The 15,903-nt window shown below is 38.3% G+C and overlaps 1 long non-coding RNA gene across 4 annotated transcripts in view; it reads left to right on the top strand.

The window, feature by feature from the left end:
• Positions 1–3,899: 3,899 nt before the first annotated feature.
• LOC143679273 (uncharacterized) overlaps positions 3,900–15,903 on the top strand; it is a 208,415-nt gene continuing 196,411 nt past the window's right edge. For all 4 annotated transcript variants that reach the window (XR_013173626.1, XR_013173625.1, XR_013173627.1 and 1 more), the window contains exons 1-2: positions 3,900–4,000; positions 5,493–5,725. This is a non-coding gene — a long non-coding RNA (uncharacterized LOC143679273). The remainder of the gene's footprint in view (positions 4,001–5,492; positions 5,726–15,903) is intronic.

Raw genomic sequence — 15,903 nt, forward strand, 5'->3', positions numbered from 1 at the left:
CCATAGTTCTAAGGCTGTGAAAATATCCAGATTAAAGCAAGGCTATAAAAATGCCCAATCGAAGGCATCCAGGAAAAGATACCTTGGTTCAAGAAGGCCGATGACGTTCAGGATTTCTTTCTCAGCTGGAAAGGCACATGAGATGTTCTACTAGCTTTCTCTTCAACTGGCTTCCCTGAGGCTCTGTCTGTTCTGTTGGTTCTGGAGGCACTGAAGCTTTTTCCAAGATGGTTCCCTCTTAAAGGGCTCCAATAAGCAACCCTACCTTGAATAGGTGGACTACATCTCCATGGAGACCATCTAATAAAAAGTTGGGTGACCCTATGGGTGGGTCACATAGCTCTGGAAAGAATCAAAAAGCTCCTACCCAGCAATATTGTATGAGGATTAAAGAAATTGGCTTTTTTGGGGTATATAACAGATTCAAACCAGCACAAAAACCCTAGCTGGCCCCCATGTCTAAAGCAGCAATCTGTCCCTGTTCCCATTACCCTTCATCTTTTCACACTGCTCATCGTTCTTCAGACCATGTCATAAACTGATCCTGTATTAGGCAGGCATGTGAACAGGTACACTGAATGATGGTTGCACCAGAAAGTAAGCTCCATTTGAATAGGTGCTTGTTTACTTGTACCACCTATTGTTTACTGCTGTAGCACCAGTGCCTGGACAGTGTCTGCACATCCTGGGTGCTAAATAAATGTTGGATGGATAAGCACTCACATCCATATGGTGGGTTTCACCCACTGACTCAGCTTTCAAGAGACCACCCGCCCTGGTTTGCCCAGCCCTGGGGCATATCCTGAGATGCAGGACTTTCAGTTTTGAGAATGGGATGGATCGGTCACCCTACTGGGCTTCTACTTAGCTTCTTCTTTGCTCTTTCATTCATTTATTGGTCAAATATTTATTTACTACCTACTTTGCAACAGGTACCATTTCAGGTGCTAAGAATACAGCAATGAACAATTAGACAAGGTATCTGCTGTCATGAAACTTATATTCTAGAGGAGGGGAATTGGCTTGGACTAATGGCCATAGATGTTGAGATTCACCCTTAGACAGTGGAATTAATGAGAGACCTCACTGGATGAAGACTGTCGAGCTGCTGGGCAGCAGGAGTTGTTCAGGAGTGATACAGGACATGGTTGGGGTTGAATCTTTACTGCAGTGGAAGGCCCAGTAATTGCTGCCAAGAAGGGTTCTGCTGATTCTGTGTTCAGGACAATACCACCATTCAGTCTTTAGCTAAGACCTATTGCTTTGGTCTGCTAAAGCTGATGAAATGCAATATACAGAAATGGACCGGTTTGTAACAATGGGGATTTATTAACTTATAAGTTTACAGTTCTAAGGCCATGAAAATGTCCAAATTAGGGCACCAACAGGATGATACCTTCTCTGAAGACCAGCTACCAGTGAACTTGGGCTCCTCATCAGATAGTATATTGGTTTGTTAATGATGCTGGAATGCAATATACTGGAAATACATGGATTTTTATCAAGGGAATTTATTAAGTTGCAAGTTTACAGTTCTAAGGTCATAGCAATGTCCAAACTAAGGCATCCAGATATGGATACCCTGACTCAAGAAAGGGTTAATCATGTTTGGTGTTTCTCTGCCAGCTGGGAAGGTTCATGGCAATGTCACTGCTAGCTTTTACCCCTGCCTTCTTATTTCAAAAGGCTTTCCCAAGAGTGTTTCTCTTCTGCATCTCCAAAGGTCTTGTGTCTGTGTGAGGTCTGAAGCTTTTTCCAAAATGGTTCCCTCTTAAAGTACTCCAGTAAGTGACCCCACCTTGAATGGGTGGAAATACATCTCCATGGAAACCACCTAATCAAAAGTCTCACCCACAATTGGGTGGGTCACATATCCATGAAAACAACTTAATAAAAAAGATTGCACCCTGCAATATTGAATCAGGATTAAAGAACATGACTTTTCTGGGGTAGTCTTAAACTGGCACCTTCCACCCTCTGGACCCCAAGAAAAAGATATGTTTTTTCCTTATAAAAAAAATACATTCATTCCATCACAATATCACAATGCCTTAAACCATTTCAGTAAAAATGAAAATAGAATACAAAGTCAAAACCAGTACAAAATCTCATCAAAATCAGTTACAGGCATTGTCTGCCCTAAGGCAAAATTCTCCTCTGGCTGAACTGTAAAACTCAAGTTATCTACTGCCAAGTTATAAAGGAGAAACAGTTACAGGATACATATTCCCACTTCCATAGAGTGATATTGGAAGCAAAATAGGGGTCAAAGGTCCCAAACAGTTCCTAAAACCAGCAGGGCAAACTCTATTAGATTTCAAATTCTGAGACTCGTTTATCCTCAGAACTTTAGAAAGCAACAGTCCCACCCTTTCCAAGGGCCTTCGCAGTGGCCCTACTCTCTCCAAACACTGGATTGAGGCTTGAAACTTTGAGGGACATTGGGGACGCCACCTTTTTTCAGCTCCACTCTCTCCAAGCAATGGGCAGGCCCCTGGCTCCCTGTGGGGCACACACTCAACCTCCTCAGAACAATGGGGTAGCAGCAAGGCTCTCCCCAATGACCAAGGAATGTGTTCCACTCTCTCCAAGGCCTTGGGTGCCAAAACTGTTCCTGAACAGCTAAGTGGAAGGTTCAGCCTCTATCTTCAGGGCAAACACACCCTCTCCAAGTGCATGGCTGGGTTCCCCCTCCTGGCCAGAGTCTTCCTGGCTTCAGACCTTAGCTTCCATCGTTCTGCCTCTGAAATTATTTTTCCTTCAATTTGTCTATTTTCTGTTCTTTTTAGTCCAGACTGGCAGTGTTTCCATTTATACAGATCCCACAACACTCTTATTGGTTTTCTATGCAGTATGCCAGGAACATATCCATCAGACAATCGGACTTTTCACAAATCCTTTCTGGATAACACCATCTCCAGTCCTGGCTTATCCTGTAAGGCTAATTGGCTCCATGTTTGTTTAAATCCTCTTTGGGGCCCTATTCTCTGGGATTTCACTTTCTGGAAACCCAGAGTTTTCCAGACCATCAATTTCTGGTTTCTTTGTACCTAAGAGTTCAGTTCTCAACTTGTCCCTTTCCTGTCACATTTACTATAAGCTGCAAGGTGAACCAGTTTGCATTTTCCACATTTAATTTGGAAATTTCTTATGCTAAATATCTAAGTTCATGGCTCTTAAAATCTGCCTTCCAGGCAAACCAGAACACAATTTGGTCATATTCTCTGCCACTTTAAAACAAGGATTCCTTTCCTTCCAGTTTGCAATGGCACAAAAATGACATTTCTGTTTCAAGCCTCATTGGAGCTATCTTTAGAGTCCACATTTCTACCAACAGTGTGTTTGAAGCAATTCAGGCTTTCTCTATCAAGTTCTTCACAACATTTCCAGAATCTTCCTCTTAAAAAGCTTTTCCAATATACCTGGTATTTGCAAAGTGCAACACCCCACTTCTGGTACCAAATCCATATTAGTCTCCTAAAGTACCTGGAATAAAATACACAAGAAATGGATGGCTTTTAAAAAGAGAATTTATTAAATTGGAGTTTACCGTTCTAAAGCCATAAAAATGTCCAAACTAAGACATACAGATAAAGATATCTTGACTCAAGAAAAGGCTGATGAAGTTCAGGGTTTCTCTGTCATCTGGGAAGTCACATTACAATATCTGCCAGCTTTCTTTTCTGGCTTCTCATTTCAAAAGGCTTCCCTTGGGCCATTTTCCTTCTGCATCTCCAAAGGTCTCATGTCTGTGTCAGCTCTGAAGCTTTTTCCAAAGGGTTCCCTCTTAAAAGACTACAGTAAGTGACCACATCTTGAATGTGTGGAGACACATCTCTATGGAAACCACCTAATCAAAAGTCCCACCAACAATTGGGTGGGCCACATCTCCATGGAAACAGCTTAATAAGAAAGATTCCACCATGCAATGTTGAATCAGGATTAAAGAACATGGCTTTTCTGGGGAACACAACTGTTTCAAACCAGCACAGTTAGCAAGGTACATGGCAATAACTGCTGGTCCTTCTCTCCCAGATTTTGTTGATTCTAGCCCCTGCTTTCAGTGGCTTCCTCCCTGAGAGTATGTGTGTTTCTTTTAGCTTCTGTCTCTCTTGGCTTCTGTGTGAGTCTTTGTCTGCCTTTCATCCTCTTTAAATGATTCCAATAAGAGGATTAAAATCTACTTTGAATGGGGTGGGTCATATTTCAGTTGAAATAACCTAATAAAAAGATCTCACTCACAATGGGTCTGCACCCATAGGAATGGATTTAAAGAAAACAATATTTTCTGGGGATACAAAACAGCTTCAAACCAACACACCTATCATAACCCACTGGTGCCCCAATTCACACATGGGTTCATCAGTATTTTACTAGCTTTTCCCCTTTAATATTATTAAGAGCGAACCATCTGTTGTTTGGAAACATTAGCAGACCCAACCTAAGGCCAGGCATAACAAAAGGCAAAGTTTTTGCTTTCTTCCCACAGCAGCTTCAAGCCTGAAGTATTATGTAGCAATGTTCCTTCAGGTCAACCTTTAGGTGCTTGAGACTATTCCTTTAGTATTGAGAATTCATCCCTACCCAAAATTAATTTTATTCCGCAGTGCTCTGAAAATAAAAATTAAAAACAAATAATTAGCAAAAAATTCTTGCCAATATATATGCTTGTTAGTCATCAACCATCAGATAAGTTATGGGCACTTTAGGAGTAATTTCATGAGGGTAAACTACCCAAACTAGTGAATTTGGTGGCCAGAATTTTATGGGACATGTCAGGCCTACCACAGAAAGAATTAAGTCCTTATATATATAGGGGTCAGCCGCAAACAGCTCGAAGAACGACAAAATGCATTTCAATTTTGTTTTATTTCTTATTCATCATCTTATTTCTCCAGGGCTGGGCACCCTTTCTTTTTGCTCTCAGGCTTCTGGACCCATTGTAAGCCTCTGGAGTTCATAAAATATATACCATAGGCATTTTGAATATTAGAATACAGCTTCCAGTTCCTCTTCAAATGATTTAGTGTTTTCCCCTGTATAATGGTGATGTGGGCAAGGATAGCATTTGAAGAATACTTGGCACAGTTCATGCCTTGTACTGCTTTCCCAGCATCCCTGTCAAGCATTTTAATTATGCAAATGATCACTCCTTAGCAATGGGCTGGGGGAGGGGTGGTGGGGAAAACTGTGCCAAAAAGTGCTAGACAGGAATTAGGTCAAGAATATCCACACTTCCTATATTGAGAAATCCCCCTGGGATTTTTTTTTTTTTTTTGGAAGTCTACTGTTTTTAATTTTTAAATTTGCCTTCTGTCCTACTTTCTCTTTTTAAAACAAAATAGCGATTTTTAAATGCTGGTTCTCCTATGAACTTTTTGAGTGTCTGTGTTGCCATTTAAGAAAATCCCTTGGTAAAACACAATGGTATTGCTCAGGTGAAGGTTTTTGAATTACTTAGTTAAAAGGGTTTTTCCTTGCTATCTTCTTAGGCCAACAAGTTCCAACTCAAAGATGCCGTCTACCTAGTGGTGCTGATGGAGATAACAAGGGAGCCCTCCAACTGTGTCTTGTGCCTAGGGCCAAACTGACCTGGCATCCTGGGGCCAGTTCACCACAGCTGCTCAATCTAGGTGAAGCCAGAACTTGGGAGCAGCAACAGATCTTCTAGTTACTTTGTAAGGATGGTGCCCTCCATACTCCATAGAAGAAGAGTTAAATGAAGGTAGCATTTGCATAGCCACTGTCACAGAAAAAAATTGTACCAGGTAATGTGACACAGGTAAAGATGACTTCATTCCTAGCTCCCAAGCTAGGGGAGAGAGAATAGAACTCAACTCCATTGAAACAAGGAGTGGATTGGAGGCAAAGCACTGGACCGTAGCAAAGGGGGTTGACCATTAGAGTCGGTGAATGATTGACCCAGGTTGCAATTAGAATGGCTTGGTTTGGAACATTTTCTTTGCAATAATTAGGCCATCTGGAGCCTATAAGGGGCTAAGGAACTACCAAGTTAGGAGCCTCTGAGGGTCAGGGTGAGAGGTAGGCCAGGGACCTGAAGTCAGGGAAAAGCGTGTCTAGTCAAGCAAGCTGAAGGCAAGTTAAGGCACTCTAGTCACCAGTATCCAGTGGGGTCTTGTAGAGTAACTGAAATGTTTTTTTCCATGTGAGCAGACACTGAGAAATGAATGAACTTTTTTTTTTTGTATGCTATATGGTAGGCTCACATTTCATTATTTTTCCATGTCAGTATCCTGTGATTGTAGCATCATTTGATAAGTTTTTGTTTGTTTATTTCTTTGTTTTGCTTATTTGTTTGTTTTGGTAAGTGCAAAGACCTGGAATTGATTGCTGGTGTCCCACATGGCAGGCAGGAATTCTACCACTGAACTACCCTTGCACCCCCCCAGAAACTTTTGAATTTATTAATTTTAAATTTTATTGACTTGAGTAATGTGGACATCATCCGCAGATGATTTTCATGTGCAACCTGCATTGAGAAACACTGAAAGAAATAATAAGAAAAAAACAGTAGACATGGAAATACACAAAATGAGAAATGACAATGGAAAAATAACCAAAGATCATACCCATTTTTGTAGTTGTTTCGGAAAATAGAGAGGCCACTGTTCAATTCATTTTTGAGATGCAAACTTGATTCCAATAATGGTTAAAGAGAGCATAAGGAAAAAAAAATCTAGGCCTAGTGCATTTTTGAACATAGATTTCACAATTCTGTATAAAGTTTTATCTGAGGACACTGTGAATTTAAAGGTGAAATCACAACCAAGTCGGAATTCAAAAATTATTTAAGGGTGGAAAACCTATCAAAGAAATTGTCACATAACAGACTAAAGGGGAATAATTTTACTATTGTCTCAAAGCTATAGAAAAATCATGGGATAAATTTTGATGGCTATAATTTTTTAGAAGGCTGTCAGAAATGCTAGGACTGTAAGGAAACTTTCTAAACCTGAAAAAATCTGTTTCACACTTCCTTGTCTTTTCATGTGCCATTTTGTTTGCTTCAAATACCCTAAGCCCCCTTCACACCCAGCTAATGTTATCTCAGACTTCAAGATTCAATTCAAGCTTGGCTTTTTCTGGAAATCTTCACTGACACACAATCTAATTTAGGCATCCTTTTTACTGACCATTTACTTTTATCGCTTATACTTGCTGTACACCCCACTGATCTGTAAGTAACTTCATAATGGGATCCCTATCACAATATCTACTCACATTATCTTTGGATATTCCTTGCCATCACTATGCTTCTAATTTAGCATTTTAGGCTGTAGTGGGCTGAGTAAAGAGAACAACAATAATAATTTGCCTTGTCTTCCTGTGAGAAAATTATTTTTCCTTGTCCCTCTGTCTTCAGGTGTGGAGGTCTGTCTTGCTTTGGTCAGTGAAATGTGAATGGTAGGGGCATGGGCCACACTGGTACAGAAGCTGCATCATTGTGTAGTTCTACTACCAGATCCCTTGGCCCTAGTAATGTCTCAAATGGGGATGCCCATTCAGCTTTGATCCTGGAGAGAAGCTGATGCATGCAGAGAGAGCAACAGTGGTCTGACCCAGCACTGATGTACAACTTGAGTCAGGAATATACCCTATTATTTCAAGCCTGTGAGATTTGAGGAGTACTGGCTACATCAGCATAAACTTATGAAACCACAGCTTTACATAACCCCATCCCTGCCTACCTTGCAGGCCTCATTTCTAATTATTCTCTGCCTTTTGCCCTAAATCTCACCAACTCTAACATCCCCTGCAGCTCTCACCACACCCTCTGATGCTCCCCCCATACCCCGAGTTGTTTCTAACCTACTTGGCTTTGTCTGTTCCTGTCAGTTCTTCCTGGAAAGCTCCTCCCTGCTTCTGGTTAATTCTATTTAACCTACTCATTCAACTGTTGCCTCATCCATGGAGACTTTCTTGGCTCTCCCACCTCTTGTATTTCCCACCTTGAACGCCATTGGATTACATGGACTTTCTCTGTGATCCTGTCAACACCTGTTTATACCATAAGTGTAGTGTTTATACATTAATGACTAATTATCTGAGTTTTTCTTTGTTACCTGAGAAAGTTCCCTGAGTGCCAAATCTGTGTCTTCCGCATTTTTATAGCCCAGACACTAAGCGAACAATACTTGCTCACTGGATGCTTGTTAAATAACTGCCATTAGCTTTTCTTTTAAAATAAAATAGATAAAATTTAATTAAATGAATAGCTCAATATGACAGATTCTCCCATTCAAATTGAGCAATCATTTGTGCAGGATTATGGAAGGATCTAGAAGCAGCATAGAGTAGGAATGGCTGGGTTGAAGGGTTTCAGTTCTAAGAAAGGTGAGATTTTCTAAGCCCTTTATTCACAGGTTGCTCATCTAGGTGTTTTTTTCTGATACTCGCAAGGTTCTCAGTGGCCTCTTTTTGGTTCCCTCAGTACTCAGTGGATAGTTAGTTATGGCATTTGCCATGTAATATCATACAATTTCCATTTGCTTGCTGTTTCCCACACTGCACTGCAAACACAGTGAGGGCATGGCTCAAGATTTTATTCTTTTTCTTACACATAACTGGCATCCTGTAAATGCTCGATGACTGGAAAAGTGAGGTTAGGTTGACAGCACTGAGGTAAAGCCTTTTAAGAATGTTGGGCAACATCCTGACATCCCCAGGCATAGAAATCACAAACAGAGAAACACATATCCAAACATAATATCCATCAAAATTCAGACATCCATGCAACACTCACCACCCAGAAATCTTTTTTTGCCCACTTTTCCAGGAAGTGTCTCATTAAGGAAGAACGTTGAGTGACTCTACCCAGCTGCTTAAAATAAGATACTTTAAGATCAACATTTCCCTACAGGGGAGATGGAATGGCTGTTTATGGAGTAAAGGAGACAGAAAAATTGATGGCTTCAGGTAGAGAGAGGGCTTTGGGCAGGACACGTAGCTCTGCTTTTATAAGCACTCCTGCTAAAAATACACATACAGAAAACACAGCTGTTAAAAGGGACTTCACAGTAATTATAGAACTCAACATTAAAAGCTGTCATTGCTTAATAGCCAATTCTTTTTTAAAAATGGAGAAGAGGCTTGTGGGTTAGAGTCCATGAAATTCAATCGGTAGTCGTCATTGCCCTGCACAAAAGCCTCAAGCCTCATGTGTGGTGACGTCTGTACACGTATACGTCACACACACACTCACACACTGGCCATTTCTTATTTAAAAAGCCATGTGCACAATAAACACATGTAAAAGAACACATCACAATGGCTTGGAAATCCACATGAAATACAAAGGATGCCACATTTCTGACCACAGTAATAGCAATATTACCTAAGCTTTATTTTTGTGAAGTGACAAAAATCTCAAATTATGGATGATTAACTTCCTGGCAAATCAAAGTTTGATTTAAACTATATTTAACATGTATAGCACAGAAGGAAGAATTGTTTTTATCTCAATAGTTCCCTTGCAAAGAAAGATTAAGATCAGCAATCCTATGCCTTCCAGAAAATGTACTGTTGACAGTATGCCATTAAGTTATTAAGGAAGCATTTATTCTGTGATTCCTTTGCTCAGAGCGACATGAGAAGCATTTTGATATAAACAAAACAAATAGAAACAAATTTTTCTCCTTTGGCATTTGTCACATCTAGGTGGAGAGACCAAATATATATAAATAGAGCAACCTGAAGCACTTGTCAAGGAATATGTTGACATATGGAAAGATAAGAAAACAGACTCAACAATGCAAGTGTTGGGGTCTTGACATGTAGTGTGTCCTCATTTCAATCCATCATGCACTTTTCTGAATAAGTCAGACATCCATGTGCCATAGAAAGCTGAGTTTCAGTGGACTTTATGTTTGGATATGTGTCTCTCTGTGATCACGATGCCTGGAGATGTCATGACATTGGCAAACATTCCTAGGGGTCTAAGGTGTGCATGTGATTAAAAACCTGTCCTGGTTCCCGATTCTGGATAAAGTCTCAACTTCTTAGTTCAGTCTCCAGCATCAGAGCCAGCTCACCTCTCCTGCCCCCTTTCCTGTCAATACCCTTCCATAGCCTATGGTCCAGAAACTCTTCACACTTCCCTGAGCATTCCAGCATTCATTCCAAACTCTTCCTTCTCTCTGAACTTTAGTCCACACAATTTTATTTTCCTGCTTGGGATTCCTTTGTGTATGTCTTTCCCTGGGGGAGCTCCTACTCAATATTCAAGTCTCAAAGCAAAGTTTCTTCTCTGAAAACTTTTATTTGTCAGTTCCCATCAGCTCTTTTGTAGCCACTCAATGTTTTTAATGACAATAAGAAAGACAGTAGAGTCAATTGAGGTGGGTTCAAATCACTGCTCCACCTTCAACTAGTTGTGTGACTTTGGGAAATGATCTCAGATTTCTTTTAAGTAAAGGGAAGATGATAATAGGACTTTATCAACTTATTTTCAGGGTAAGTAAGAACTTGGCATATAGAGCACTTAACATGGCACATAGCAGCTAGTGAGTACCCAGACATTCTAGTCAATATTATTATTATTATTTGATGATGATGATGATGATGATGATGATGATGATGATGATGATGATGGTGAGGATTTATCTAATTTACTCCTGAAAGATTTAGAAGATGTATATGCAGGTAGAATGAAAGAGGAAGTGGGGATATTTTGCTCAAGTGCATTTGATTGAAACTGCAGCAATTTAGAAGCACCATTCATTAATTAATTCAATTAGCAGATATTTATTGAAGGTTTACTAAGCATCGGGCACCATGTATACAAAGATGAGTTGTAAACAGCCACTGCCCTCATGGTTCAAAGTAGAGGGAGAGAGGGATAAATGCATACATACTTATAATAAAATGTATTGGATGTTGTAATAGAGATATGCATGGGGTATTCTTAGGAATATAGAGGATAGGTGTCTAACACAAACCAGGTGGTAGGGCAGAGAAGATTTCTTAAAAGAGAAGATAATTGATAAAAATGGAAAAGGGGCTGGCACCCACTGAAGTGAGGAGAGGGGTGTGTAGGAGCTGTGTAACCATGGAGAGAATATCAACATGGAGGGTTCAAGTATCCACATACAGTTGAATGAAAGTAGAAGCAGAGGTGAAGGTGGCCAGGTGTCAGGAGGCCAGATCATAGAAGTCTTTGCTGGCTAAGCGGTGGAATTTATGGTTTATCTTAGAGGGAATGGGGTGCCATGGAAGAACTGTCTTTCTATTCTGTGTAGCTTATTCAAGAAATGATAAAACTAGAGGTAAGGAAATGAATTGGGGAGCTGTTATAGTGCAGGCAAAAAGGAGGGTTTGAAATATGGTATAGTAAAAGGGGCCAAGTTGAAGACAAAGGATGGATTTGAGACCTTTGTCTGATAAAATTGGGCAAAGTTTTTAGATCTGGTATGTGACAGAAACAGGAGTTGTAGACTACTTTTTAGGTTGCTAGATTGAGTGACTGGGCAAATGATGGTGGCACTGATATAGAGACAGTGAGAGGAGAGTAGGTATACATGAGATGATGACAACTTTAATTTGGGATATATTGAATTTGAGATTCTTATGAGACAAGTCAAGATACATTTTGGGATATATGTATCTGAACCTTGCAGCAGCAGGGGTGTGAAATTCCTTGAATTGAAATGTAACCTTTTGGAGCATGTAGGTATTAATTCAAACTAGAAAAACAGTATGGGATCACCCAAGAAGAATATACAGCATCATAAAAGCTGTGAGCCAAGGATTAAATTGGGGGAACACTAACAGTTAAGGATGGGCCACATAATAGAAACCAACAGAGAAGGCAGGAAAGAGATACAGAGACATCTTAGATGAACCAGGACATCAAAGGAAGAGAAGGCTTCCGGAAGATGGGAAAGGTAAATAAGTGGTAACCAAGGCCAAGCATATCAAAGAGGTCCAATAAGAATAAGACTAAGACTTAAGCATGTTCATTAAGACATACAAAAAGCAGGCCACTGATGACCTTAGCAAAAGCAGTTTCATTCAGGTGCTTTGAGAAATGAATGGATCTTTACAAAGCAGAGGCAATTATAGACAATTGTTTGAAATATTTGTCTGACACAGGTGCCCTAATTCGCTGCACTGGTTAAACAGCTAGAGATAAGGAAGACTTAAATCAGATTTTTTTAGTGTTTTATGAAATAAATGATGGAAAAAAATCAAATAAAATAAACATAATGCATTATTCAATGGACCAAGCCTATTTAAATTGTTTCTGAGGAACCATTTTGCATGGTTCTGCTGTATAAAAGGTACTGATCCTCTTCAAGTTTGTCTTCATTTGGTTCCAGTTGAGGGCATAACCCTTAAATGGTCCAAATGTATTGAATACTAGTTCCTTTTATTATTTTCATTGTAGAAGATGTAGTTTCCAGGGGTTCAGAGCTTCTGATGAATGTTGATGATTACATACCACAGTGAAAATAATGGCATACAGAATGCTTAACATTTATATCCATAGCAGTTCATCTGACTTGTTTTCACCAAAATTGAGAGAAAAAGCAAGTCAGGAAAAATAGATTATATCCCAAAATACTTGCAAGCAGATGTTGGGAAATCAAGTGCCTGGAGTAGTTTGTAATCCAATCAGACACATTTCCTGAGCTGGCCAAGATGGCTGCTGGAGATTTCTGGTGACAAACAGGAAAGGGCAACAATTTTTCAAGGAAAGAATTTAGAATCAAAGGGAATGCATTTTTCCTTAGTTTTCTTAGATTTCCCTAGTTTTTTTTAGGTTTACAGAAAAATCATGTAGAAAATACCGCATTCCCACATATCACCTTACACACAGTTCTCCCTATTTTTAACACTTTGAAGTAGTGTAATACTCCTGTTCTAAATGATGGAACAATATTATTGTACTTATACTATTAATTTTAGTCCATAGTTTACATTAGGGTTCACTGTTTGTGTTGTATAATCCCATAATTTAGAAGAAATTATTCTAGTTTTATATATATATATATAAAACAACTAATAATATATATAAAACTAAAAAATCCCCTTTTTAACTATTTTCAAATGTGCAATTCAATGATGTAATTACATTTACAGTATTGAAGAACCATCTCCACCATCCGTTACCAAAAGGTTTCCATTGCCCCAAACAGAAACTCTGTACCAATCAAGCATGAATTCCCTATTCCCTACACTCCATTATGGCCCTTGGGTAACCTGTATTCTAATTTCTGACTATAAATTGCATATTCTAATTATTTCATATCACTGAGATCATAAAATATTTTTCCTTCCAATGTCTGGTTTATTTCACTTAACATTTTGTTGACATCTTCAAAATTAATTCATGTCAGAAAGACATTTATTTTTATGACTGAACAATATTCCATTGTAGGTGTATATCAACATATCACCATTTGTCTTTCCATTCATCAGTTGATGGTCAAATGCATTGCTGCTATCTTCAGAAATTAGAAAGAATGCCTCTATGAACATTGATATGAAAATATCTGAGTCCCTGCTTTTAGTCCTTTTGGGTATTTATCTAGAGGTAGGATTGCCAGATCATATGATAATTCTATACTTCATGTTCTGAACACCCACCAAACTGTTTTCCACAGCAGCTGCACCATTTTACATTCCTATCAACAATGAACAAGTATTCTAGTTCTATACTTCCTCTCCAAAACTTACTATTTCTGTTTTTCTAAAAAACTAATATCCGTTCTACAGGATATCAAATGGCATCTCATTGTGGATTTGATTTACATTTCCCAAATGGCTAATGATGTTGACCATCTTTTCATGTGCTTATTGGCCATTTGTATATCTTCTCTGGAGAAACATCTATTCAGATTTTTTGCCTATTTTTAAATTGAGTTATTTGCCTTTCTGTTGTTGAGTTGTATAATTTCCTTATATATTTTGGAGATTTAGTGCTTATCAAATTTGTGGTTTCCAAATATCTTCTCCCATTCTGTAAAATTTCTGTTCATTTTCATGAACAAGTCTATAGATGTACAAAAGTTTCAATTTTAATGAGACCCCATTTACTTAGTTTTTCTTTTGTTGATCATACTTTTGGTATAACGTCTAAGAAATCATCATCTAATACAGTTTCCTTAAGATGCTTCCTTTTGATTACTTCTTGAAGTCTTATAGTTTTGTTCTTATATTTAGGACCTTCATTTATTTTCAGTTAATTTTTGTATGAGGTGTGTGGTAGGAGTTTACCTTCACTCTTTTGCATGTAAATATCCATTTCTCCCAGCACCATTTGTTGAAGAGGTCATTCTTTCCCCATTTAGTGGACTTTGCACTCTTGTGAAAAATGAATTGGCCATACATGTATGGGTTTATTTCTGAAATCTCACTTTGGCCCATTGGTCTACCTGTTTGTTCTTTTATTAGTACCATGCTATTCTAATTGCAGTAGCTTTACAATAAATTTTAAAGCATGAAATGTGAGTCCAAATATGTTGTTTTCCCAGATAATTTTGACTATTTGTGGTCCCTTATCTTCCCATATAAAGTTTTTATTTCTTTTTTTAATTGTTTTGTTAGAGAAGTTGTGCATTTACAGAAAAATCCTGCATAAAATACAGGATTCCCACACCCCACCCACCACCAACACATTGTGTGAGTGTGGAATTTTTTGTTAATAATTGTATATAATACTGTTTAAAACAATTCTGCTATTTTTTAAAGCAGTGGTTCCATTTACTACAATTGATGAAAGATTATTAAAATCATATTAATTATTATCCATAGTTTATATTAGGTTTATATATTTTCCAAAATACCTCCCTAATATTAACACCTTGCATTAATGTCATACATTTATGATACATGAAAGATTACTCTTGCACTATTAACTATAGTCTGTCTATTATAGCGTTCCCTGTGTTGTACAGTCCTATGTTATATCCTTACATTTTTATTCTGGTAAAATACATCCCTAAAGTTTCCTCTTTTACCCATATTCACCTAACATTCACCTATTGTGAGTGCTAACTATGCTCAGAACAACATGCCACCATCATGACCACCCATTTCCAAACCTTTACAATCGGGCTATATAAAATATCTGTACAAGTTAAGCATCAACTTCCCATTCCCAATCTATCTTCTGGTAACTTATATTCTAGACTGTAACTCCATGTGTTTGCCAATTATAATTGGTTCAAAACAGTGAAATCAAACAAATTTGTCCTTTGTGTCTGCCTTATTTCATTCAGCATAATGTCCTCAAGTTTCATCCATGTTGTTGCAGACATCAAGACTTAATTCCTTTTTAATATCCCATCATATGTATATATCACATTATTACATTTTATTGATTCATTCATCAGTTAATTGACACTTGGGTTGCTTCTGTCTTTTGGCAGTATTGCTGTTATGAACATCAATGTGAAAATATCGGTTTGAGTCCATGCTTTCAGTTCTTCTGGGAATATACCTAGGAGAGGAATTGCAGAGTCGTTTGGTAATTATGTGCTTGGCTTCCTGAGGAATAGCCAAAATGTCTTCCACAGCAGCTATACCATTTTACATTCGCATCAACATTGAATGAATGTTCCTATTTCTCCATGTCCTTTCCAACACTTATAATTTTTTTAATAGTTGCCATTCTAGTGGATATGAAATGGAATCTCCTTGTGATTTTGATTTGCATTTCCCTATGGCAAATGTTATTGAGCATCTTTTAATGTGCTGTTTAACCAGTTGTATTTCCTCTCTGGAGAAATGTCTACGCAAGTATTTTGCACATTTTTAAATTGGGTTGTCTTTTAATTATTGAATTGTGGGATATCTTTTTATATTCTGTATATTAAATCCTTATTGGATATGTGGTTTTCTATTATTGTCTCCCATTGAGTAGTTTGTCTTTTCACTTTT

The sequence above is a fragment of the Tamandua tetradactyla genome, chromosome 4 (assembly GCF_023851605.1).
Source record: "Tamandua tetradactyla isolate mTamTet1 chromosome 4, mTamTet1.pri, whole genome shotgun sequence".
In the NCBI taxonomy this organism is placed as follows: Eukaryota; Metazoa; Chordata; class Mammalia; order Pilosa; family Myrmecophagidae; genus Tamandua; species Tamandua tetradactyla.